This window comes from Aquarana catesbeiana, linkage group LG03 (genome assembly GCF_042186555.1).
Source record: "Aquarana catesbeiana isolate 2022-GZ linkage group LG03, ASM4218655v1, whole genome shotgun sequence".
In the NCBI taxonomy this organism is placed as follows: Eukaryota; Metazoa; Chordata; class Amphibia; order Anura; family Ranidae; genus Aquarana; species Aquarana catesbeiana.
In genome coordinates this window covers 544530904-544557744 of record NC_133326.1, presented here as the reverse complement: position 1 = coordinate 544557744, position 26841 = coordinate 544530904, and the positions used below count along the sequence as shown (strand labels likewise).

General features: G+C 45.9%; 1 protein-coding gene across 2 annotated transcripts in view; it reads right to left on the bottom strand.

The window, feature by feature from the left end:
* The window catches only part of TBXAS1 (thromboxane A synthase 1), a 198645-nt gene that overhangs the window by 141853 nt on the left and 29951 nt on the right, over positions 1-26841 (bottom strand). The window contains exon 1 of one of the 2 annotated variants that reach the window (XM_073621486.1): positions 7278-7400. The exons of the other annotated variant lie outside the window; for it this stretch is intronic. The gene's annotated coding sequence lies outside the window, so the exon portion shown is untranslated. Of the gene's footprint in view, positions 1-7277; positions 7401-26841 lie in introns of those variants that run through there. 2 annotated transcript variants of the gene reach the window in all.

Sequence of the window (26841 nt, the reverse complement as noted above, 5' to 3'; positions counted from 1 at the left end):
GTGTAGCAGAGCTGTGTAAAGCCTCGTACACACGGTACGATTGTTGGACAACCAAGCGTCTGATTTTTGTCAAAAGGGCGTGTGCCAGGATCTTGTCTTGCATACTAACGTTACACAATCGTCGTGCCACAAACATGAACGCAGTGACGTACTACGAGGAATTTCAGCTCTTGCGTGCCACCCTTTGGGCCCCTTCTGCTAATTTCGTGTTTGGTGAGCATTGATTCCAAGCATGCGTTTTTGTACTTTCAACTTTTGTGTGACAGATTTGTGTAATGACCATACGAAAATCAGACGTCAAGCCATTGTTCGCCGAAAAGTTACTAGCCTGTCATCCATTTGTTGGCCGAAAATTGGACAACAATTGTCAAAAGGAGCGGTAAGATTGTAGGACAACAGTCTGTCAACAGACAATCCCCTGCCAACAGTCGAACCGTGTACAAGGCTTTAATCTCAGGAATGAATGACCAGAAATACAAATTAGCTCCCTTATATGTATTTCTTCTGTGTATTTAGCTGTTTGTCTCTAAATATGTCAGAAAATTCATAAAATATAGTTCTGGGAAAAAAACAATATGTGATTATAAAGCTGATCTGCATATTTTTAATGATGCTCTTTATGACATAATTGTTTCAGGTGTACATATCTAACATCAATGTATATACCTGTAAAGTCTAAAATAGATGTCACACGTGTATTGATATAATCATTCTATTGATCATTCAGTGTAACTTAACTAATCCAACAGAATAAAAATCTCAAACCAAAGACCCTTCATTTGATGGACATAGAGAGTTTATAAAAAGATTTAGGCCCTGTACACCAGAGTAAACAGACTCCACTGTCCGTTCACATCCGACTGCCCTCCAATATGATCTGCCTAGACCAGTGGTCTCCAAACACTGGCATGGGGGCTGGATGCAGCCCTTTGCTTGCCTTTATCTGGCCCTTGGTGCACAGTTCCTTTCACTGATTCAAGACACTATTCCTCCCACTGACACTAACAATGGGGCATAATTTCTGTTACTGACATCAACAACAGGGCACTCTCGTTTCTCCCATTGACACCAACGATGAGGCACTATTCCTTCCACTGGCACCAATGATGAGGCACTATTCTTCCACTGACACCAATGATAGGGCACTATTCCTCCCACTGACACAACGATGGGGCACTGTTCCTTCTACTGACATCAGCGATAAGGCACTATTTCTTCTGTAGCACCCTGTAGTTTAGGCAGGGAGCTCCTCACAAATTTACTTGCCAGGAGTAGTTATCCTGGTTGATTGATAGAGATCTATTGATTTCTCCCTAAGTTTGGCCTTGTTGCACTTTTCTCTTCTACCACTAGGTTGTCGGGTGCTTGGTGGTACTAAATATGAGAAGGGCAACCCAAGGTCAGGTTATGGGTATATGGGGTATCTCAGCCAATGGGCAGGGGTTTTCTTGAATCCCTTGGCCTGCTGGGAGCACCTATATATTTGGAGGGGGTCAGGTGATCTATGTTCTGTGCCACCTGCACGGGTGGCTGGGTGGACGTGTATCATATGCCCCGGCTGCTAGGCCGGAGATTGGGCCTATACCAGGGGCATCTGGCTGCCAGGCTGTGTGAAGAACTATCCAGAAGTAAGAGGGCAGTGCAAGGTTGGGATTGTGCCTTGCAATCCAACCAAAAGTGACGGTTCTGTCGGCCAGAGAACCTGTCGTGGTCGGAGGTAGAAGGGGAGCTGTCGCCACTAAGGAACCAACCACCTTTACCAGGGACCACAGTGAGTAACTGAAGCAAATACCGGGGCAGTATTCTCACCGAACGGGCACAGTGGAGAATTGGGAAACTTCAGGCGGTGATCAAAACAGGGACCCAACCAGCGGAGGCGACGCTTGCAGAGCAGCCTTGTGTGTCAAGCCAGGGACCGAACCGGTCAGCGGGGGTGAAGCTTGAGAAGTATCTGGAGTGCCAAGCTAGGGACCCAGCAGGGAGGCATGGGTGACGCTTGCGGGAGATACCACCCAAAGATTGGAGGAGCTCAAGGGATTCAGAGTCAGTGAATCAGTGGGTCTAGTGAGAGACCGGGGTCTCAGTGTTGGAGAACTACAAGAAGCAGTTGTAGTGAAGCTGAAGGAACTGTTACATTTGAGTTAGGAACTGTTAAAGACTGTTTCCATAGGAGACAGCATTCCTACATGTGCAGATGTGGCGCCTTGCTGGGGCCTTTCCCTGCACGGCTGTCTTCCTATTGAAGTCTCGGAGTCTGCAAATTGAATCTACAACTACTTAAGGGTGGCCTGACCCTAACCCTCTTTCCCCCAAAAATACAAAAAGGATTGTTAAAAGAAATAAAACCTCTTTTACATCCAAGAAGTGTCTAACGCCCAATGACTTTTACCATCTTTGCACCCATTATGCCTCACAACCCACTACATATTGAAGGATGTCATTATCTTTGGCCTTGGAGGTCCTCATTAGACTGGAAGAGGTTAAAGACTTTGCTACACTCCTACTGACATCAGAGATGGGGCGCAATTCTTCCACTGACACCAACCATGGGGCACTATTCCTTTCACTGACACCAATGATGGCGCACTATTCCTCCCAATGATACCATGATGGGGCAGTTAGTCGTGATGGAATTTTGTCCATTGCCTGAGATGGAAGAGGCAGTCACAGCTTCATTGAGGGTAAGCGCTATGTCCACCCATTATCACTTCAATCAATTTTGTCAGACTTTGCAGTCCATTTATAAGACAAGGTTGTGATTAAACATATTCGTTATCTAATTCTGGATCTACCTACTCTTTTTCAAATCAAGAAATCTTGGGATGTTCTTTACATTACAGCAGTGCTGGGCATTCTGTGATTTATGACTAAGGCTTATGTCAGAGGCTGAAACACGTCAATAACTACAGGTGTTGATTCCTTTTATTGCATGGATTAAATAAAATCGTATATGTTCTATTTTTGAGACATCGTGGTGCTGGATTTTGTTCTTTCTGCAACTTAGTGCTGGTAGTGTGGCAGGGAAGCATCGTCGAGTGACGGGTCTTGACAGCAGGGACATATTGACTATTGTCTTAGTGTCTTAGTTGACGATAGATCTTCGTTGTTAGATGGCATGATTAATGATGGATTTTCATCAATAAATGTATTTTTGTTTGGCAATAAAAAAAGTATTTACTTTTAACTATTTGTGATATTATAAAGGGTCTCCCAGATTCCACTATAACCATGCCCCCCCCCCACACACACACACACACACACACATCCTCTGAGGAAGAGGTCCTTGTTCCTCAACATTGAAACAAGGTGACTTGCAAGGGAGTAGAGGCTTTGCTTTCCCCTTTGCAAGGTACCCACTACTATATTAAATGGCATTGGACCTGGGGTGGTACAGGAAGGAAGGGGATGATGCATGCTTGCTGTCCCTTCCTTTTTTGGGTCACCCAGGCTACCAGAACCATAAGGTTCTGGTTGGAATTTTAGGGGGAACCCCACACTATTTTTTTCCCCGTGTTTTTTTTTTTTTTAAATGGCTACGTTATACTGTTTCATACTTCACGTGCAGTTTTAAAAGAGAAGTATGTTTTGTTTTTTTTTTTGCCTAATCATACTTACCTCTAGGTGGACGTAGCATCAGACCGATGCTGCATCTGTCCCCTGCCGCCTCTTCACTGAGAACCGAGTCACGAACATTGCCGATGGCTCGGTTCTCTCACCTCCCCGAGCGGAGAGCTGCTGCCTGTCAGTCAGCATCTCTCCTGCTCTGCTCCTCCATGCTCAATGGAGTGCTGAGCTGTGGAGGGGCGGGGAACGGCTGTCTCAGCCTCTCAGCGGCTCACTGAGAGGCTGAGACCATCAGTCCAGGCAGCTGGCGGATCCTGACTTCCTAAGTCGGAATGACGCGCTGCCTAGACTGATCTTGCTGACGTCAGCGGACAGCAGACTTCAGACCGCTCCCTGCTGAAAACGGGTCACAGGAGAGCAAAACAAATTTCACTCCTGTGACCCATAGGAGAAGCCCAGCCTAAAAAGCTCAGGCTGGACTTCTCCTTTAAGGCACCCCCCTAAGACTGTAATTGAAATTGTATATTTTCAATGTTGTCCTTTAAGTGGCATGATAAGACACTCAACCCCGCTGAATTATGTTTAAGAATTTTTTTTCTTAGCATTGGTGCATTTCCCCCTGCTTTCTTTTCAACAATTGATCACTTTGTCTCCTGTAGACTTCAAAGGGGCTTACCAGTGTGGTTTCACAGAGTTTCTGCCGAGTTCAATGAACCTTTCGCAAATGAAATCCAGCCTGGTTTGCTCATCCCTACTTAGAATGTATGGTAAGGAGGAATTTATATTAGATTTAAATATTTAATAGGAAAATATTAGGGGCCAATCTTGTCCCTTTCACACCCCTAGTAGAGTATTCTCCCATGATGAAAAATGTGTGAATTACAAATATTAGGAGTACTATGTACAGTACCTAGAGCAAGCCACCCTACGAGAGATGAGTGAGAGTTGAAAAGTTGAAATCAGTGACATTCCTGACATAGAGAGAGGAAGTGACAAAGGTCTTTTTCTGTATTCCTATCTGAAAATTGTTCATTCCTCAGCAAACTCCCAGAACTTCCTCTCTGCGGTGGCTGTGAGCTGCAGTGTGTGTAGCAGACAAGATATTCACTACTGTATTAGTGGTAAACCTCTCAATGCCACAGTGTCTATACCCCTCAGTAACTATGCCCCTCATGGCTATTGTGGCAATACCCATACTATACCCCTCAAGGGCATTGTGACAATGCCCGTCAATGCCACAGTAACTATACCTCTCAGGGCTATTGTGACAATACCCGTTAATGGCACAGTGACTATACCCCTCAGGGCTATTGTGACAATACCTGTCAATGCCGCAGTACCTATACCCCTCAAGGTCATTGAGAAAATGCTTGTCAATGCCATGGTGACTATACCCCTCAGGGCCATTGTGACAATACTCGTCAATGCCACAGTGATTATATCCCTCAGTGCCACTCTGACCATACACTTCAGAACCACTGTGAGTACACCCCTCATTGCCACAGTGACTATACTCCTCAGGGGCATTGTGACAATACCCGTCAATGTCACATGGATTATACCTCTCAGGGCCATTGTGACAATACCTGTCAATGTCACAGTGATTATACCCCTCAGGGCCATTGTGACAATACCCGTCAATGCCACAGTGATTATATCCCTCAGTGCCACTCTGACCATACACTTCAGAACCACTGTGAGCACACCCCTCAATGCCACAGTGACTGTACCCCTCAGGACCATTGTGACAATACCCGTCAATATCACAGTCACTATACCCCTCAGGGCCATTGTGACAATACCTATCAATGTCACAGTGATTATACCCCTCAGGGCCATTGTGACAATACCCCTCAATGCCACAGTGACTATACCCCTCAGTGTCACTCTGACCATACACTTCAGGACCACTGTGAGTACACCTCTCAATGCCACAGTGGCTATACTCCTCAGGGCCATTGTGACAATACCCGTTAATGGCACAGTGACTATACCCCTCAGGGCTATTGTGACAATACCTGTCAATGCCGCAGTACCTATACCCCTCAAGGTCATTGAGAAAATGCTTGTCAATGCCATGGTGACTATACCCCTCAGGGCCATTGTGACAATACTTGTCAATGCCACAGTGATTATATTCCTCAGTGCCACTCTGACCATACACTTCAGAACCACTGTGAGTACACCCCTCAATGCCACAGTCACTATACTCCTCAGGGGCATTGTGACAATACCCATCAATGTCACATGGATTATACCCCTCAGGGCCATTGTGACAATACCTGTCAATGTCACAGTGATTATACCCCTCAGGGCTATTGTGACAATACCCGTCAATGCCACAGTGATTATATCCATCAGTGCCACTCTGACCATACACTTCAGAACCACTGTGAGTACACCCCTCAATGCCACAGTGACTGTACCACTCAGGACCATTGTGACAATACCCGTCAATATCACAGTGACAATACCCCTCAGGGCCATTGTGATAATACCTATCAATGTCACAGTGATTATACCCCTCAGGGCCATTGTGACAATACCCGTCAATGCCACAGTGATTATATCCCTCAGTGCCACTCTGACCATACACTTCGGGACCACTATGAGTACACCGCTCAATGCCACAGTGACTATACCCCTCAGTGTCACTCTGACCATACACTTCAGGACCACTGTGAGTACACCCCTCAATGCCACAGGGCCTCCTCAGGGCCATTGTGACAATACCCGTCAATGTCCCAGTGATTATACCACTCAGGGCCATTGTGACAATACCTGTTAATACCACAGTGGCTATACTCCTCAGGGCCATTGTGACAATACCCGTCAGTGCCACAGTGATTATATCCCTCAGTGCCACTCTGACCATACACTTCAGGACCACTGTGAGTACACCTCTCAATGCCACAGTGACTATACTCCTCAGGGCCATTGTGACAATACCTGTCAATGCCAAAGTGATTATAGCTTTCATTGCCACAGTAATTGTAACTATCAGTGCTACAGGGATTGTACCTATCGGTATCATACTCATTATTATACTTTCAGTGGCACTTTGATTATACTTCTGCGTTCCACTGTGACCATATTTCTCAGTGCCACTGTGCGCTACCCATCAGTGTCACTCTGACCATACACCTCAGGACCACTGTTACTATACCTCTTAATGCCACAGGGATTATAACTCTTATTGCCACAGTGAGTATTGCTTTCTGACCACACTAATTATTATTTCAGTTGCACTGCGATCATACTTCTAAGTGCTGCACCACAATAATTGTAGCTTTCAGCGCCACTTTGATTATTTTTCATTGTCACTGTGATTATACCTCTCAGTACTATTGTGATTATATTTCCCAATGCAACAGTGATTATATTTATTAATACTACAGAGATTATAGCACATGCCACAATGCTGATACCTTCAATACCATAATGTGGATGACTTTGTGTTTTAGTGTGTCTGCCAGTTTATGCATTTTGTATTATACCTCTCAACATTTCACCAGCTCACTGTGCATTGTGGGTGCTCACTTATAAAATATTAATTCTTTTTAGTTACAAGGAAGAGGAAACATATAGCAGCAAGCTCCTAGTAAGACAGGGGACTTTACTACCCTTCTGCAATTTATTAGCAAATTCAAAACAAATTCATCAACCACTTAACAGCAAAAATACTCTGGCAATGTAGAGGGTGGTATGCAGACCTGGCTTCACTCCTGTGTATTCGCTCTGTATATGTCTCTCTCCTGCTCGGCTGCTGGGCGACATTTAATGAGGTTCTGTGAATAGACACTGCACATGGAACATGTGATCCGCCACAAGTGTTTATGTAACACAATATTACTTTATTCAGGAAATCCCAGAGCCAGATCACTGCGTATCGCTCCACACAGTTCCTCATTCTCTGCACAGTGTCAATAACAATCTCTGACTGTGGCTGAGTTATGTAAATGTTACAAATGTCAGGAGAACGTCTCCTCGGATTCCATACAGTTGGCTTATTTAAAGGGGACCTGTCACCACTCTTTAAACACAATTTGTTTTGTTTTTGGATAGAGCAGGGAAGAGTTAGGGCCTGTGTTGGATATTTCATGTTGTCTGTTATCTGTATCTTACAGCCCTGGTTCCAATTAAATATATACATTTTATTTGTATACAGTGCCTTGAAAAAGTATTCATACCCCTTTAAATGTTCCACATTTTGTCATGTTACAACCAAAAATGTAAATGTATTTTTGGGGGGATTTTATGTGACCAACACAAAGTGCCACATAATTGTGAAGTGGAAGGAAAATGATAAATATTTTTCAAAATTATTAACAAATAAATATGTGAAAAGTGTGGTGTGCACTTGTATTCAGCCAACCCCCCCCCCCCGAGTTAATACTTTGTAGAACCACCTTTCACTGCAATTACAGCTGAAAGTCTTTTTGTCTCTACCGGCTTTGCACAGTGAGTGACATTTTTGCCAACTCTTCTTTGCAAAAGCTCAAGCTCTGTCAGCTTGGATGGAGAGTGTCTGTGAACAGCAATGTTCAAGTTTTGCCACAGATTCTCAATTGGATTTAAGTCTGGACTTTGACTGGGCCATTCTAAGACATGAATGTGCTTTGATCTAAACCATTCCATTGTAGCTCTGGCTGTAGGTTTAGGGTCGTTATCCTGCTGGAAGGTGAACCTCCGCCCCAGTCTTCAGTCTTTTGCAGACTCTAACAGATTTTCTTCTAAGATTGCCCTGTATTTGGCTCCATTCATTTTCCCATCAACTCTGACCAGCTTCCCTGTCCCTGCTGAAGAAAAGCATCCCCACAACATGATGCTGCCACCACCATGTTTCACGGTGGGGATGATGTGTTCAGGGTGATGTGCAGTGTTAGTTTTCTGCCACACATGGCGTTTTGCGTTTAGGCCAAAAAGTTAAATTGTGATCTCATCTGACCAGAGGACCTTCTTCCATTTGTTTGCTGTGTCCTTCACATGGCTTCTCGCAAACTGTAAACGCGACTTCTTATGGCTTTCTTTCAACAGTGGCTTTCTTCTTGCCACAATTCCATAAAGGCCAGATTTGTGGAGTGCACGACTAATAGTTGTCCTGTGGACAGATTCTCCCACCTGAGCTGTGGATTTCTGCTGCTCCTCCAGAATTACCATGGGCCTCTTGGCTGCTTCTCTGATTAATGCTCTCCTTGCCCGGCCTGTCAGTTTAGGTGGATGGCCATGTCTTGGTAGGTTTGCAGTTGTGCCATACTCTTTCCATTTTTATATGATGGATTGAACAGTACTCCGTGAGATGTTCAAAGCTTGGGATATTTTTTTATAACCTAACCCTGTTTTAACCTCCCTGGCGGTTTTCCCGAGTGTGGCTCGGGGTTAAATTTCAGTACCATTAGCGGTAACCCCAAGCCACACTCGGGATTGCATTGCAGGATCCTGGTGCGGGATACTTACCTTGTCCCCAGGATCCTGAGATGTCCCCCTGCTGTGTCCATGGGCTCTGTCCTCCGCCCGATGCCTCTCTGTACTGGGGTCCGTTCCCTGCGAGCGTCGCGAGGCATGGGGGCGGAGCCGGCAGAAAATGAAAAAAAGTGAAAAATCATAATACATACAGTACACTGTAATCTTACAGATTACATTACTGTATGAAATTATTTCACATCCCTTTTGTCCCCAGTGCTTTGTCCAATGCCCTGCATGCAGTTTTATATTATATATATTGTTCTTTCTGCCTGGAAACTTGAGATTGTCCATAGCAACCAAAAAGTGTCCCTTTACGTCAAAAGTGGTCTTAGGCTAGCTAGAAAACAGCAATAGTAAATTAGAACACTTGCAGAATTGAGTGATAGTGAATCGTGGGGAAATTATGTTTTTTTATTATTATATTATTATTTTGTATAATTATTTATATTTATTTATTAATTGTAATTGATGATTTTGTGTTTCAAACTTCATCATACCCAGGATATCTACTAGACTCTTGGTGGACAGATTTAAGTGTGTTATTGCTAAGAATTACAGGCCTACAATATAAAATGACAAATTTCTATGCAAAATAATTGTACCGCTTTGAGACGCAAAAATCTGACGTAATCATACCGCCAGCGAGGTTAACCCTTTCATAACTAAGCCTATTTTTGAAATGTGGTGTTTACAAGTTAAAATCCGTATTTTTTGCTAGAAAATTACTTAGAGTTCCCAAACATTATATATATATATATATATATATTTTTTTTTTAGCAGAGAATCTAGAGAATAAAATGGAGATTGTTGCAATATTTTATATCACACGGTATTTGTGTAGCGGTGTTTTAAACGCAAATTTTTGGAAAAGGGACACTTTCATGAATTTTAAAAAATCCAAACAGTAAAGTTACCCCAATTTTTTTGTATAATGTGAAAGATGATGTTACGCTGAGTAAATAGATACCAAACATGTCACCCTTTATAATTACACGCACTCGTGGAATGGCGACAAACTACGGTACCTATGAATTTCCATAGGCGACGCTTTAAATTTTTTTTATGGTTACCAGGTTTGAGTTACAGAGGAGGTCTAGGGCTAGAATTATTGCTCTCGCTCTGACGATCACAGCGATACCTCACATGTGTGATTTGAACACCGTTTACATACGCGGGCGCGACTTCCGTATGCGATTTCTTCGCTGCGCAAGCTCGCGGGGACGGGGGCACTTTAAAAATTTTTTTTTTTTTTTTTTTCCATTTTTTTTTTTTTATACTTGTAAATTGCGTTTTTTTTTAAATTTTATTTTATTGCTGTCACAAGGAATGTAAACATTCCTTGTGACAGTAATAGGTGGTGACAGGTACTCTTTATGGAGGGATCGGGGGTCTAAAAGACCCCCGAGCCCTCCTTTGCACTTCACAGTATTCAGATCGCCAAAAACGGCGATTCTGAATACTGTGTATTTTTTTAAATTCGGCGCCATTGGCAGCCGAGTAAACGGAAAGTGACGTCATGACGTCACTTTCGCGTTTACATTCAGAAGGCTGGAACGAAGCCATCCACAGCTTCGTTCCAGCCCGCCCCCAGCCGCCGAAGGCGGCCGATTGGACACCGGGCTTCCCGATCGCACGGGAAGCCCGGTAAGAGCGGCGGGAGGCGGCGGGAGACGGCGGGAGGGGGGATGTCCCCTCCCGCTCCTCCGGTATAACAGCCAAACGGCTTTTAGCCGCATCGGTTGTTATACTCGGATAGCCGATCGCCCGCTGTAAACAACGGTACCGGGATGATGCCTGCAGCTGCGGGCATCATCCCGGTATAACCCCAGAAAGCCGAGTACGCAGATGTGCGTACGGTCGGCGGGAAGGGGTTAAACTTCTCCACAACTTTATCCCTGACCTGTCTGGTGTGTTCCTTGGCCTTCATGATGCTGTTTCTTCACTAAGGTTCTTTAACAAACCTCTTAGGGCTTCACAGAACAGTTGTATTTATACTGAGATTAAATTACACACAGGTGGACTTTATTTACGAATTAGGTGACTTCTGAAGGCAATTGGTTCCACTAGATTTAAGTTAGGAGTATCAGGCTGGGTTCACACTGGTCCTGCGGGCCCCCCCACCCCAAAGCACCTTGTCCCCATGTTGATGAGGACAAGGACCCCTTCCCGACAACCCTGGCCGTTGGTTGTCGGGGTCTGCGGGTGGCTTATCAGAATCTGGGAGCCCCCTTTAATAAGGGGGCCCCCAGATCCCGGCCTCCCACCCTATGTGAATGAGTATGGGGTACATCGTACCCCTACCCATTCACCTAGGAAAAAAAGTGTCAATAAAAAAGCACACTAGACAGGTTTTTAAAGTAATTTATTAAGCAGCTCCGGGGGTCTTCTTCCGACTTCGGGGGCCTTCTTCCGCCTTTGGGGGTTTTCTTCCGACTTCTCAACACTCTCCGGCCTCTTCTCCCGGTGTCCGGTTCTTCTCCCACTCTCCGGCCTCTTCTCCCGATGTTCGACCTCTTCTCCCGGTGTCCGGTTCTTCTGCCGACTCCTCCGCTATCTTCTGCCACTCTTTTGCTAGCAGTGGCCCGGTCTTCTGCGTCGTCTTCTTCCCTCTTCTCTTCTTCCGATGTTGACAAGACGCTCTCTCCCGCTGTAATGATGTGTGCGAAGTGCGCGGTGACTTATATAGGCATGGGGCGTGGTCGCTGGCTGATGTCAGCCATGGCCCCAGCCCGTATGACGTCACGGCCCGTGGCATGATGGGTGGTGAGGTCATACGGGGCGGGGTCACCGGGTGACATCAGCCGGTGACCACACCCCATGCCTATATAAGTCGCCGCGCACCTCGCACACATCATTACAGCAGGAGAGAGCGTCGTGTCAACATCAGAAGAAGAGAAGAGGGAAGAAGACGATGCAGAAGTCCAGGCCACCGCTAGCAAAAGAGCGGCAGAAGATAGCGGAGGAGCCGGCAGAATAAGCGGACACCGGGATAAGAGGTCGAACACCGGGAGAAGAGGCCAGAGAGCGGGAGAAGAACTGGTCACCGGGAGAAGAGGCCGCAGAGAGCGGAGAAGTCGGAAGAAGACCCCCAAAGGCGGAAGAAGACCCCCGAAGTTGGAAGAAGACCCCCGGAGCTGCTTAATAAATTACTTTAAAAACCTGTCTAGTGTGCTTTTTTATTGACACTTTTTTTCCTAGGTGAATAGGTAGGGGTACAATGTACCCCATACTCATTCACATAGGGTGGGGGGCCGGGATCTGGGGGCCCCCTTATTAAAGGGGGCTCCCGGATTCCGATAAGCCCCCCGCCCGCAGACCCCGACAACCAACGGCCAGGGTTGTCGGGAAGAGGCCCTTGTCCTCATCAACATGGGGACAAGGTGTTTTGGGGTGGGGGGGTGCCCCCCTACCCCAAAGCACCCACCCCCCCATTGTTAAGGGCATGCGGCCTGGTACGGTTCAGGGGGGCACTCGCTCGTCCCCACCCCCATTCCTGACCGGCTGGGCTGCGTGCTCGGATAAGGGTCTGGTATGGATTTTGGGGGGACCCCCCACGCCGTTTTTTTAGCGTAGGGGGTTCCCCTTAAAATCCATACCAGACCGAAGGGCCTGGTATGCTCTTGGAGGGGGAACCCATGTCGGTTTTTAATTTAAAATTTGGCGTGGAGTTCCCCCTCAAGATTCATACCAAACACAGTACCTGGCATTGGCGGGGATCCAAGTCAGATCCCCGTTCATTGAAAGTCGGACGCATGTCGGCTTCTAGTCGCAGGGCAAAGTCGGATCCAAAGTAGGACGGCTGTCGTATCATACCAGTGTGAACCCAGCCTCTGAGTAAAGGGGGCTGAATACAAATGCACGCCACACTTTTCAGATATTTATTTGTAAAAAAATTGGAAAACCATTTATCATTCCACTTCACAATTATGTGCCACTTTGTGTTGGTCTATCACATACTGTAAAATCCCAACAAAATACATTTACACTTTTGCCAAAATGTGGAAAATTTCAAGGGGTATGAATACTTTTTCAAGGCACTGTACAGTGGGTAAAGAAAAATAATCACATTATTTTGCTTTGCAGTCTGAAATGAAGACAGACACGGTTTTTGTTTTATCCGACCGTATTTATTCCAAGTGAAAAATATAACACCATGTCAGAAAAAAATAAAAATAAAAAACAGGATCACTGAGTTGGAAAAAAAATCACCCCCCTCCTAAAAATGATTTGTAAATTCAGTCAAGTGTAGCTAATCACCTTCCCAATGGCACACAAAGCCATTTGACTTTTGTAGCAAGTTCCCTGGACCTCCAAAGGCTTAATGGTGACTTCCGAGTTAGGGAGAGCTGACATCCATCTTTGTAGAGTGGGTTACATGGCATGGTGGGTGTAATGCAAGATGGAGTGATGGGCGCCAGACACTTTTTGAATGCAAAAGAGATTTATTGTCTCTTAACAGAACTGTGGGAGAGAGCGATAGGGCCAGGACACCATTAAGTAGATGCAATGTTAATTGGTAGACTCTGAGACTTCTATAGGTAGATAGCTATACAGACAAAGGCCTCCAGCCAGATACCACTTCTGTATAGGTAGGACCGCTGTCTCCAATGGCAACAAATCTTGTAACAGTCACTAACAGTAGTTGTATTTAACTATTGGTAACACAGATAGTTCTCCTCGCACTCTACAGTCTCTCACTGTAGGTCTTCACTCACCAAGCTCCCAGTCTCTTACTAGACTCTCAGACCCAATCGCCACTAGATCTCCGGAGCTCCTTCCCTTCTATAACTCGGTATCTTCCTCAAGCATCACTCCCTGCTTCTGTGCTGAGTCCCTGGCTTGGCACTCACAGATACTCAAGCGTCACCCCTGCTGACCCACTAGGTCCCAACTTGGCACTTACTGATGCTCCTCAAGCGTCACTTCTGCTGTCCCGCTGGGTCCCTGGCTTGGCACTTGCTGAAGTTTTCCCACTTCTTCACCGTCCCCGGTTGGTGAGAAGACTGCTCTGGTACTTGCACCAGCTTACTCACAGTGGTCTCCGGTAACAAGGTGGATGGTCCCCTAGTAGCGACAGCTTCCCCTCTACCTCCAACCACCACTGTTTTTTCGTCCAGCTGAATCGTTACTCTCGGTTGGACTCCAATCCAATCCTGCAGTCCCAACCCTGTGCTGCTTCTCCTGCTTTTGGATAGGCCCTCAGACAGCCTAGCAGCCAGATGTCCCCGGAATAGGCCTCAGGCTTCTGGCCTAGCAGCCCAGGGCAGCATAACACACGTCCACCCAGACAGCCATCCAGGTAGGACAGAACCCCGATCACCTGACTCCACCCAAATAAATAGGCTCTCCCAGCAGGCCAAGGGGATAAAGGAACCCCCTCCAATTGGCCGAGACACCCCATCCATTCATAACCTGACCTTGCTAAGCCCTTGTCTATCTAATGTCACCAGCAAAACGCCACCTAGTGACCGAAGAGAGAAGGTGCAGCAAGTCTAGAACTAGAGAGGAATCAGTGGATCTACTAACAATTAACCAGGGGAACTACCGCCTGGCAAACTAAATTTACTAGCAACCTTGCCTAAACACCAGGGTGCTACACTTTCAACTGAGATCGGCTGTGGTCATGTCGATTAGCTCAGCATGAAAAGAGCTTTCCTGGAGCATACCAGACCCTGGTAGTGCAACTGAAGCAAAAAATCAACTATGAGTGGCAAGGCACTGTCAAAAGGTCTCCAGGATTGCCCCCCATCAGAGTTATACGTACGCTCCTAACCAGTGGTGGCTGGTGCTAAACTTTTTTGGGGGGCGGCAAACAAATCCCCCCAGGTCTGCACTCACCGCTCCATGGTCCCCTGCATTCACCGCTCCCCGGTCTCTGCACTCACTGCTCCCTGGCACGGTCCCCACACTCGCTGCTCTACAGCACAGTTCCCACTCTCGCCGATCCACGGCATGGTCCCACGCACTCACCGCTCCACGGCATGTTCCCCCACACTCACCCCTCCACGGCACGGTCCCTCGCGGCTTCCTCGGCTTCTCCTCCTGGCCAGCCCAATCTACCTCCTGTTCTGATTGGCTGGGAGGAGAAGCCGGAAGACAATAACAAATATTGATTCGCTATTGTCACAAGTGGGTGGGTTTGGGGCGCAGTGCTCTGCTCTAATCATGTGCTGGGAAACAAAAAAAACTCCTACAAACTTATGAGTCCTGAGCCCTGCATGCATCTCCCCATGCAAACTAGGGGGGTGGCGCCCCTGCACCTCTAATGGATCAGCTGCTCCTGCTCCTAACTCTTTAACTATATTATGCCAGGAAACTCATTATACTTTTCTGGAAAAAAAACGGTGGCTCCCTCCATGGTAGCATGGAAGGCTTTGGTAAATAGAGCCTTACCCTTTTATAAGGCAAACTACGTAATAGAGGGGCACCGCAGAAATTTGATAAAGTATGGGGAGGATGGGTTGAGTCCTCACTCACGGTTTTTAGACTAACCACTTAATTGCTGTGATCAAAAAATGTTCTAAGCTGCTGTAACAAATTGAGTGAGTTTATGTTAAGACTTGCCCAAGATCATGATCTGTGAATCTGTGATGCCTTCTTTTTAGAAATGTGAAACATTTATATGGAATCTTCTTTTGATATGCCATGATGTTTGCAGGTGGGGTGGGTATATATGTCTTTAATCTTCCTTGAGATGGGGAGTGCTTTTCTTTTCCTGTATGGTCATAGGTATATTGGGATGTATATTTTGTTTTGTTTTTTTGTTTTTGTTTTTTGGTTTTATGTCTATGACTGTGCTGCAGTCTGTTATGTCTGTTATGTTACATGCAAAACTAATTAAAAAAAAAAAAAATTCTGGGATAAAGTTGTGGACAGGCACAAGTCAGGAGATGGATACAACAAAATGTCAAAGGCTTTATCAATGCCTAGAAGCTCAGTGATGTCTATGATTAAGAAGTGAAAGGTATTTGGTACAATACAGACCCTTCCTGGATCAGGATGTCACTCCAAACTGCATGAAAGTAAAGAGCCAGGAGGAAACTGGTCAGAGAGGCTACCAAGAAGCCTACAGCAACTCTGAAGTAGTTTCGAGAATTTATAACAGAGTGGTCATTGTGTGCATGTGACAACAATATCACAAATTTTCCACAAATGTGGCTTGTATGAAAGGGTTGCAAGAAAAAAGTCACTCCTCAAGAAAGGCCACATGCAGTCACGACTGAGCTTTGCCAAAACGCACCTTGAAGATTCTGAGGTCACATGGAAAAAGGTGTTATGGTCAGATGAGACTAAAATTGTATTATTTGGCCCCAACACCAAACAATATCTCTGCTGGAAATCCATCCAAATAACACCATTACTACAGTAAAGCATGGAGGGGGTAATATCCTGTATATGTTTCTCTGCAGCAGGGACTGGAGCACCTGTCAGGATAGAAGGAAAAATGGATGGAGCAAAATACCATCAAATTCTTGAGGAAAAGCTGATGCCCTCTGGCAGAAAGTTGTTAGCGGGAAGAAGGTTTACCTTCCAACATGACAATGACCCAAAGCACACAGCAAAAATTATCACACAGTGGTTGAAGGAGAAAAAGTTGAATGTCCTTGCATGGCCTAGCCAGAGCCCAGACTTAAAGGGGTTGTAAAGGTTTGTTTTTCTTTTTAAAAAAAATAACAAATATGTCATACTTACCTCCTCTGTGCAGTTGGTTTTGCACAGAGGGGCCCCGATCCTCCTCTTCTGGGGTCCCCCAGCGCCGCTCCTGGCTCCTCCTCTTCACGAGTGCTCCCACAGAGAAACGCATTCCCGGGGGGCACTCATGTGGTCGTCCACTGACACAGACAGCAGGACTCAGCCCTGCCCCCCTTGCTCCCATGTCACTGGCTTTGATTGACAGCAGCAGGAGCCAATGCTCCTGCTGCTATCAATCCAGCCAATGAGGACCCGAGACAGTGGCTGGAGCTCCTCTGCTCGTCCCATCGCTGGAACGATCGGGTTCAGGTAAGTAAAAGGGGGGCTCTGGGGGACTGCTGCACTACAAAAGGTTTTTCACCTTAATGCATAGAATGCATTAAGGTGAAAAACCTTGAGGGTTTACAACTCCTTTAAACCCCATTGAAAATCTGTGGAATGACTTGAAGAATGCAGTCCGTAAACGGTCACTATCAAATTTACCTGAACTTGAGTAGTTCTACAAAGAAAAGTGGGCAAATATTGCAAAGTCTAGATGTGCAAACTTAGTAGAGACATATCACAACAGACTAAAGGCTGTAAGTAAAGCAAAAGGTGGTTCAACAAAATACTGACACAAGGGGGTGATCCTTTTTCTGTTTTTAAAAGTTTTTTATTTTTTTCTGACATGTTGGTGTTATATCTTGCACTTGGATATTATATGTAAAAAACTGGATGAAGCAAAAACTGTCTGTCTTAATTTCAGGCTGCAAATCATCAAAGATTATTTTCTATACCCACTGTATATACGGTATAATATGAATGACAATAGAATGTAAATGAAATAGTTATAAAATAATATGTAGCACCCTCTAGTGTGTGCTACTAGGAGTGTAGTACAGGCAAAACATCTAGATCTGGGATAGTCATTGAATCTGGGTCAGGCTTATTAGAGCCCAGGGCTGGATGACTCATCCTGGCAGCTCTCTTGTGCCTCCCCCCCGCCCCTATTCCCCGTTTCTAGGACATTGGAGAACGTTCTAGAAGTTAGTGGGCCGAGGATAGGCAGGGTAGCTTTGAATATTTAGGGGCCTTTGGCCAATCCACAGGTTGGGGACCATGCAGGGAGCTAAAGAAGCCCTTAAATAGACATGAGCCATGCCAGCAGGGAGTCCGGGTGGAAGATGGAGATTCGGTGCTGAGAAGGCTTTCAGTGGCTTGAGGGACCCTTCCTGGCTTGTAATGGGCTGTTGCTCAATTAACAAAGTGACTAATAATTCCATCAGGAGTGATCAGCAGGTGCTTTACATAGTGAACCAAGTTTGTGCAGGAGGAGGATCTTTGTAAATAGAGAGGAAGTGTCCCTGAAGTTTGAATGCTGTCACACTGGGCATCCCATTATCCCTTACCCCACCCAAGTTATCATCCTCTAATAAAACAACAAAACCAAGCCAAAGACTGATTTTTGTGTCCGGATGAAAGAAGAAAAGCCATGTGACTGGCTGTGCAGCAGTGGGGAACCCTGATTTCAGCAACTCCTATAGGGGTAGTGCTACAAATAGATACAATTAATTCAAATAACTAAGGTAGATGTGAAATATTGCATATTACAACTCAACTCCAAATGAATATAAATGACAAAAAAATTATTAATCTCTAATCATTGGTAAATCATTTAATTTTTTTTTAAATACAAGCAGTGTAAGTACCTAAATTCCACGTGTCCGCCTCTTACTGTCCTCTGTACAGCAGAGCTCGAACTCGGGGACAAAGAAGCAACACAAAGAGTCAATCTGTTGTATTACAATGCTCAGGTGCTATTAAGGAACATGCTAAGAGGAGGGGAGAACAAAGTGATGCAGAGTTCATCGGTCTACATACCTGGATTTGATCAATCAGACAGGTAAACCTCCTGGGAGCAGAGAGGCCCCATCAGAAGATCTGGAACACAGACATCCCTCCAGTCATCCGGGTTTTTCGTGTTGAATGGCGACATGAGGATAACCTAAGGGAGCCTGGAGATTTACCCCCCATAGGAACACCAGGAGCGTCAGCAAGCTAAAAGGCCTTGGCTAGGCTAAAGCCACTTGCCCTTTTATGCTTGCCATCTGGTAAGCAGGCTCTACTACTAGGGTGGATTGTCACTACTGCTTAGAAGTGCACGGTGGTGGTGTTTTCACTTTGAAATAAGGACTTGGAGAAATCCCCTTGATGTCATTTATATGAACTTTTAATAATTTTAGCGCAGCTTTTTACAGGACTCTAGATTTTGGTGTGATCGCACTATATGCTGCTGCTTATATGTTTTTGTGTTAGCGCGGTTCTTCCTATTTTACATACCTGGATTTGACCCAGTATCAGCCTCTTGTTTTTCCCTGCACAGTCAGCTCAGGCTGGAAGAGGGAGAAGCAGCATAAGGATTCAATCAGAAGCGATACAGTGCAATGAGCATGCCGATAGCAGGAGAAAGCAGAGTGAGAAAGTGATGAGTGCACTAGTCTGCTGCTTCTGCTGTCACTGTCCAGTCACAAGCTGGGGGTGAGCAAGACCTGTAAATAATATTTAACTACAGCAGAGAAAAATCAGGTCTCTTGCCCCCAGATAAGGCTGTGCTGTGTGGCAAAGCTGCAAATCTCAGTAATAGATGGACAAAAATACAAATCATTTGGCAAGTAAAACAGCTTCCTTAGCAGTGACGTACCTAGCATATCTGGCATCCAGGGCTGATCGTTTTTTTTTCAACCCCCCCCCCCCCTCCCCTCAAAATGTATTTGAAGCAATAACGTGATGCACTCAGCATGCCGTGCTGAATCATGGATGTGGACAAACTGTGCTAACAGTGGGAGGGGCTTAAGGGGGTACGGATAAATAAAACCTGAATCTGTTTACTGTATTCACAACACACGTATGCCACAGTCCTTGTACTGACAAAATATGCTTTAATTACTGTGCCACAAGCAAGCGTCTGAGGGCTCATTCAGCCAGGGGGCTGTAAAAGGAGGAAGTTGAGCCATGATTCTACCTATTTCCCCCAACTGCCCACCTAAACAAGAGTAGCCGCTGAGGGCTGTATACATGCCGTGGCAAAGATCAAATGCCATGTCTCATTTGGCAGGCAATACTGCCACTGCACGCCACCCATTTGAGTGAATGAGGCCATGGGACAACCGCCCTGCAACAGTGTGCAATGCATGCAATTGCAGAGTTGTGGGTCAGCATCAGGGTTAAAACAGGTAGTTTGAAGGTGACATATTGCCTCTCTACTGCCTGTCAGACGCCTCCTAAAAATGGAATCCATCTCAGATCGCATTTTACAGGGGCGGCAAGTAGGTTTGCCACCTGTCTGGGATTCACCCGGACAGTTCGGGTTTGGAATCATGTGTCCAGGTTTCAGACTGCCTGAAACCCGGGCACATTATTCAGACTGGACTATGGCCTCCCAGCAGGGTTGCTGGCTGCAGTTGGCTAAGCTGAGAGTGTCTGTTACACTCTTTTTGCCACTGCCCAAAGCCAGCACTAACAATACTAACAATTCCCCGACCCCCACACTAAAGGGAGAGGAGGGCTCGATCTGCACCTCTTTCTCCCGCCCCTACCCCTCTGTGTCTGCCCACACTCTAATCCCCAACGCTTTGCCTCAGAAAAGGATAGTGGGGGCCGGGAAATTTGAAGTCTAGCAGCCTCAGATACATCTGAATGAGAGGTGCTGACTGCCAAGGGGTGAGTGAGCTCACCATCCATCCCTGTCTGTGACTGAAGTATGCCCCCTTCTCTCTCCTGCCTCTGAGTGAGTACACGAGCACCCCTTACATCAGAGTTCCCCTTTACACCAGAGTCCTCTCCGTACATCAGAGTTCTCAGTGTCCCCCCCTTAAATCAGAGTTCCCAGAGCATCCCTTAAAGTCCCCAGAGTTCTCCCTTACCTCAGAGTCTGCAGAGTCCCCCCTTACAGTAAAAGGGAACTCTGCAAGTTTAGAAGTAAAAGGGGAACTCTGTGGACTCTGATGTAAAGGGGAACTCTTGTTATTAACGTCATATGATTAGAAATTTTATTTAATAGCAAAATATATGTATAGTTTATATTATTATAAAGAAATTGCTGTGCGCCGCTAAAGTGTTCGGGTTTTATTTGAAGAAAAGGTGGCAACTCTAGCGGCAAGGGCTGCAACACATAGGTACAAGCCATTTTCAAACATGTACAAATCTCAGCACATACAAAATGAAACCATTATCTTACATGTAATTTTCTATACACAGCCTTTAGGAGTATATAATGTGCTTAGAGTACAATGGTCAGGCGTATGTCATATAAAGCCCAGCATAGGGAGTTCAATAGTTAGTATGAAATGTACAATTTAGTGTCTACTGTGCAGGGCTCAGGAATAATACACAGAGTGAAGGGGCCAGGAGTGCATAATGCAGCACTCTTTAGTGCATAATGTGAGAGTGCAGAGGTCAGGAGTATGTAAATCAGATAATGCAGGACTCAGGAGTGAGAAATAAATTGATTGCATGGGTCAGGAGTGTGTATCGCAAAGACTGCCGGGGTCAGGAGTGCATATTGTACAGAGAGCAAGGGTCAGTAGTATGCAGGGGTCAGGAGTGAGTAACAAACAAGCCACTGTACAAAATCTAACAAAAAATGACCCTTTCCTCAAAGAAAAAAATCCCCCCCAAGCCCACATCCTTCACAGCACAGATCTCAATGAACAGCCCCAATCCCCAGTACAGATTTCTTCTCTACAGCCCTAAATCCCCCTTCCCAGCCCACCTCCTCAGTACAGACCCCCTCCTTGTACAAGCATCACCTCCTAGATGAGCAATGACCATGGTCTGTGATAGCCCTGTGTGGATCATGGTCACCGCTTACCTCCTGCTGTGTGGCCCAGTCATCAACAGGTCACAGACTGGTACCGGTCCACGGCCCGGGGGTTGGGGACCCCTGATTTAATATATAGAGGATATTAAACAGTTGAAAAACAAAAATTACAATAATTTGTACCCCAAACCATTGTAATATTCCTTTCATGTTTAATCTCTTTTATTGTATTTGCAGATAATATAGGTTTGCAATACAAATGCAAATCGTAACTCAACAAATGTATCCGCATTAGTACATCCACATTATGATGAGCAACAAGCAATGTAGAGAATAACAGAATAAAAAACAGAAAAAAGTTCACAATACCAATAATAGTTTTTAAGCATACAAGTTATCAGAAGCCACTGGACTACATTGAAAAAACGGCAATGTAAGAAAAAAAAGAAAAAAGGGGGTATGCACCAAGAGGCATACCAAACAATAATATTCATATTAGCCAAGGACACAATACCTGGGTTAGTAGGCAACATAATGATGCCAGTTTTCGATTAACATGTACAGAAAAAATGGTATCAATTGTAATACGAAGAAAAAAAGGAGAAGGAGAGGAGAAAAAGAAGAGAGAGGAGCGGAAGGGGGAAGGGGGGGATGCCATGGGACCATCACAGAGAAGATTGAAACCCCAAACGTTAGTGGACTGGAGATAAAGGAGTCAAAGTCAGAAGAAAATATAAAATGAGACCATACTGTCCACCACATAAGTGATTAAGATTTATCCTCATCTCATGCGATCATACGTTCCATAAGCTCGATCTTGTCCAACTCACAAGCCCATTCAGCCATTGATGGAGCCTCTGCTTGGTGCCAACGACTGCCTATCACAGAACGAGGCGCTATGATAAAGTGTCTAAGTTTCTTAAAATATGTCTATAAGAGCCTGGTAACATGGATAGCACTGTAATCTGAGCTTCATTTGGGATTTTATCTCACACCAATTTCCAAACAAGTGTAAAATTTTATCCTAAAATGGGAGAATTTTCAGGCAGGTGCCCCAGATATGGGTCATGGTGCCAGGATCCCGAAAACATCACCACCAAGTATCAGGGATAGATGGATCAATTTGTGTAGAAGTGTAGGATCAGTGATACCATCTAGATAAGTTCTGATAATTACGCTCGTGTGCATGAGAGGTTTGTATGAAACAGCCAGTATTTTTTCCCAATCCATATCATCCGACCATATTTGCAATTCCTGCTCCCATTTCAAAAGAAATGACAATGGTAATTCCTTTCATGAAGGTACTGACCCCCATTGTTAAATAACAGGCACCACTGCTGTTTTTTTTTTTTTTTTAGCCTTAGTAACCATACTTAGCAGTCATAGGTGTGTGCAGCCTATTGCTTTAGGGTGTGCACTCCAAAGCTCAAACACACGGTACCGATCACTCACTGTGTTCATTCAGACAGGGAAGGGGTCAGTAAATTACATATTTACAGGCACCTTCAACCACTCATTCTAAAACATCCACCAGTGTGTGCCTGCAGTAGCAACTAGTGGAAGAGACTGGGGGGGAAGCTGGCAGCACCGCAGGGGGAAGCCAGGGCAGTAGGGGGAATTTGCACTGCACAGAGTGATTAGGGTGTGCCCAGGCACACCTGGCACACCCTGTGTGCACACCTATGTTAGCAGTGTAGCCTTGCAGCTCAAGTGTTCTGGGTTCAGTTTGCAACACAGTTCTATCTGCATGGAGTCTGTTCTCCAAAGGTCTGTGTGGCTTTTCTTCTGGCTGATCTGGTTATATCCCATTCCAAAAAAATACTGATAGATTAATCCCTATCCAGCTAATTTAATTATTGCATACATGTGGTGTTTTTTTTTTTTGTTTTTTTTTTAGAGTGTAAGCTCCTTTGGTGCAGAGACTAATGTGAATGGCTAAGTGTTTTGTGTACAGCACTGCAGAACATGTTAGAGCTATATAAATATATAATAATTAGAATAATAATAATAGTGTGTGCCTGTAATAGGAACATTACAGTGTAAGCTCTGATGCACAGACTGATGTGACTGGCTCAGTGTTCTCTGTACATCACTGTGAAATATGTCAGAGCTATATAAATGTAAAATAATAGTGTGAGACTGTAATGGGACATTAGAGTGTAAGCTCCTCTGGTGCAGAGACTGATGTGAATGGCTCAGTGTGCTCTGTACAGCACTGCTGTATATGTCAGAGCTATATAAATGCATAATAATAATAATAATAGTGTGTGACTGTGATGGTTTTTTTTGTAGAGTGTAAGCTCCTCCAGTGTAGAGTCTAATGTGAATAGCTCAGTGTTCTCTGTACAGCACTGCTGTATATGTCAGAGCTATATAAATGCATAATAATAGTGTGTGACTGTGATGATTTTTTGGTAGAGTGTTAGCTCCTCTGGTGTAGAGTCTATTGTGAATAGCTCAGTGTTCTCTGTACAGCACTGCGGAATATGTCAGAGCTATATAAATAATTACACTTAAAATATAAATATGTTTCTTTTTTTAGATCTCTTTGTGCGTCTCTCAGAGAAGATATCCAATCACAATCGGTGCCCATGGGGTATTTATATACATTATTACATGTGACGCTGCTGAGTAACTAAATGATAACTTAACCCTTGCAGTGCTTGACGATGGTGTCACATGTGCTGGCCTGGTGCTGCTGGGGGGAGGGGCTGGTCCTGGGTTGGGAGACCCTGTAATCTGAGCTTGCTGGACTCTGCACACCACTGACGTCAGCGCCTGGTGCTTTAAATGCTGCAGACCTGAGCAATCGAGACATGAGCATATTGCAAGCCCTAATATGTAGCAGAGGAGGGTGCAATCTAATGAGCAGCAACATGGACAATATTATACCTGCGTTCTGTGTGCGGACCGACAGCTGCTGCCGCAGAGCCCCCCTCCCTAATTGGGCTTAACAGCTCCACGTGAACTGCAAATGCTTTAGAAACAATTATTTATAAAATAGTGCATGTGACATTCTTCAAATATTAACTGCAGGAGAATCTTCCAGGTACATGTTTTTTAATTCCCAGGAAATTATTAACCACCTGTGAATGTTTGGTGAATGTCACATTGCGTGCCTTATAAATATACCCCATGATAACATCATTAAATTGCATTAATATAGTTTATTTTATATAGCTCTGACATATTCTGCAGTGCAGTACAGATAACATCCTATGCATTAGTGCCGGTTCACACTAGACGCGGCACGACTTGCAGGTCGCCTCACCGAGGCGACCTGCACACGACTGCCGGGGCGACTTGCAAGACGACTTCTGTATAGAAGTCTATGCAAGTCGCCCCCAAAGTAGTACAGGAACCTTTCTTCTAAGTCGGAGCGACTTGCGTCGCTCCGATTAGAACGGTTCGATTGTACAGAACGGGAGGCGACTTGTTAGGCGGCTAGGTCGCCTGACAAGTCGCCCCCGTGTGAACCGAGCCTGAAGGTGAAAAAACACCTGGCAGTGGCCGGACCCCCAGCCCCCCCGTTTTACTTACCTGAGCCCTGGAACTTCATCCAGCGGGAACGCGCTGTCCCTCTGCCCAGGGTTCTCAGCTCTTGATTGGATAGATAGCAGCGCAGCCATTGGCACCCGCTGCTGTCAATCAAATCCAATGATGTGGGGGGCGGGGCCGAGTCATAGATTCGGTGGCTATGGACGCTGAATGCTGGACTCAGGAGCGCGCCCACAAGGTAACCCTAACCCCCCCCCCCCCCCCCGGGAGAGCGCTTCTCCTAGGGGGTTATCTGATGCGGGGAGGAGCCACGAGAGCCGCCGAGGGACCCCAGAAGTTGGTGTTCAGGGCCACTCTGTGCAAAACAAACTGCACAGTGGAGATAAGTATGACATGTTTGTTATTTAAAAAAAAAAATATTTGAAGCTTTACAATCACTTTATTGCGGAGTTCCACCCAGAAATGGAACTTCAGCGGATTGGATTCCTCCCCTCCCTCCTGTGCCACATTTGGGACCTTTCAGGGGGGGGCGTATACCTGTCAAATCCAGGTATCTGCTCCAACTTCCGAACTACGCAATGGCTGCTCCCCCCCCCCCTTCTGCCTTCTGGGAGACACACAGGTCCCAGAAAACAGCAGGGACCATTCAGAAAGTGCAGCGAGACTCGCGCATGCACAGTAGGAAACAGGCTATGAAGCTGTCGGGCTTCACTTCCTGTTTCCCTTAGTAAGGATGCGCCTGCACCTGGAGCCGAGGGATGGGGTGGCTTGGGATGCAGACATCGCGGGCTCCCTGGACAGGTAAGTGTCCATATATTAAAAGTCAGCAGCTGCAGTATTTGTAGCTGCTGACTTTTAAGTTTTTTTTTACCCAGGCTGGAACTCCTCTTTAACTACTTGCCACTCGCCGTCCGTCATATGACAGCCAGGCGGCGCGGCTCTTATTCTGGGAGGGCATCATATGATGCCCTGCCCTTTAAACAGGGAATGCGCACGATCGTACCCTCGGTGGCGGCGTGTCACGGAGACACCACTCGCCACCAAGGGGGGTAAACAGCCATTGGGCATGGCTGTTTACTATGTGATCGGCCGTGATGAAATCATGGCCGATGACAGATGGTACTGACCCCATTGTGGACAGCATGCACCCATTCGGGAGCACACCGCATGTGCACGTCGGTGGTGGCGTGTTCCCGGGAACACTGCTTGTCACTGACGATGGTAAACAGCCATTGACCAGTGGCTGTTTACCACGTGATCGGCTGTGATCCTTTCACAGCCGATCACTAAATGTAAACACAGAGCGGTAACTAGTTGTTACCAGCTCTTCTCTCCTCACACACTGTTTCCAGTGTGAGGAGAGAAGGGCCAGGAGCAGTGAGTTACCGATCTGTGTCTGTATTGTACTGCACCAAGCAGAACACTTGTCCCATCGCCCCCCATTGTCACCTGTCACCCAACAGTCACCACAGTCACCCCCATGAAGTGCACCTGTCACGTAAGAGACTGCCATCAGTTACCGTCAGGGGTACACCTGTCACCCATCAGCCATCACCCATCACCCATCAGTGACCGTCAGCCATCACCCGTCACCTATCAGTGACTGTCAGCTGTCACCTGTCAGCCATCACCCATCACCCTTCAGTGACCATCAGCCATTACCCATCATCCAACAGTGACGTCAGCCATTACCCGTCACCCATCAGTGACCGTCAGCCGTCACCCATCAGTGACCGTCAGCCATTACCCGTCACCCATCAGTGACCGTCAGCCGTCACCCGTAACCCATCAGTGACCGTCAGCCATCACCCGTCACCCATCAG